The sequence below is a fragment of the Pygoscelis adeliae genome, unplaced genomic scaffold (assembly GCF_000699105.1).
Source record: "Pygoscelis adeliae isolate BGI_AS28 unplaced genomic scaffold, ASM69910v1 Scaffold71, whole genome shotgun sequence".
NCBI lineage: Eukaryota > Metazoa > Chordata > Aves > Sphenisciformes > Spheniscidae > Pygoscelis > Pygoscelis adeliae.
The window spans coordinates 6,459,969-6,460,713 of record NW_008824356.1 but is presented as its reverse complement, the minus strand read 5'-3'; positions in this window follow the sequence as shown (position 1 = coordinate 6,460,713).

Genomic DNA, 745 nt, shown 5'->3' with positions numbered 1-745 from the left:
CTCTTTTTGGGGTTGGGAGGCAGCGCCTGAGCTCAGGGCTCCCCCGAGGTAACCGCTTGGTGGCTGGCATGCCACAGCCATCGCCCCAGCATGCAGCAACGTGGATGGGACGGAGGCCACAGGGCTGCCAGCTGGCCAAGCTGAGACCCACCAGCCCCACGGGGATGTCCCAGGGCCCACTTGAGTCCAACAGAGACCCGCAGCTTGCTGCTGGGCTGCCTTTTAACCCCCTCCCCCCTCCCACCAGGACTGGCACACTGTGCCACTCCCCCCCACCCTGCGGCACCGGTAATGCTGAGCAGTGCCATGGCTGAGCATCTGCCTTCGCACAGCAGCACTCTCCACGCCAGCAGCCCCAGTGCCAGCAGAGCTGTGTCATTGTCCCTTCCCTCATTGAACAGCCCCGGGACAGTGGCCAGAATTGCTCTGAAGCCAGCAGAAAAATCAGGAGCAGGAAAATCAGCCCCAAGGCCAAAGCGGGGCCGAGCGACAAGCCAGCACGCTCAGGTGGGCTAGGCTGGTGGGAGAGGGGCCGAGCAGGGCGAGGATCTGCCCTTGTCCCCAGAGGCCTCCATGGCTGCTGCAGATGAGCTGGAAAACCCCAGGGATGCTGCCCAGGCAGGAGCTGGCGCATTTACACTGACCACAGCAGGACTCACACTCGAGGGGTGGTGCGGCGGCTGCGGGAGCATCCCATGGCTGCAGCTTGTGGGTGACGGCAGGATGTGGTGGACCAGGACCTGGA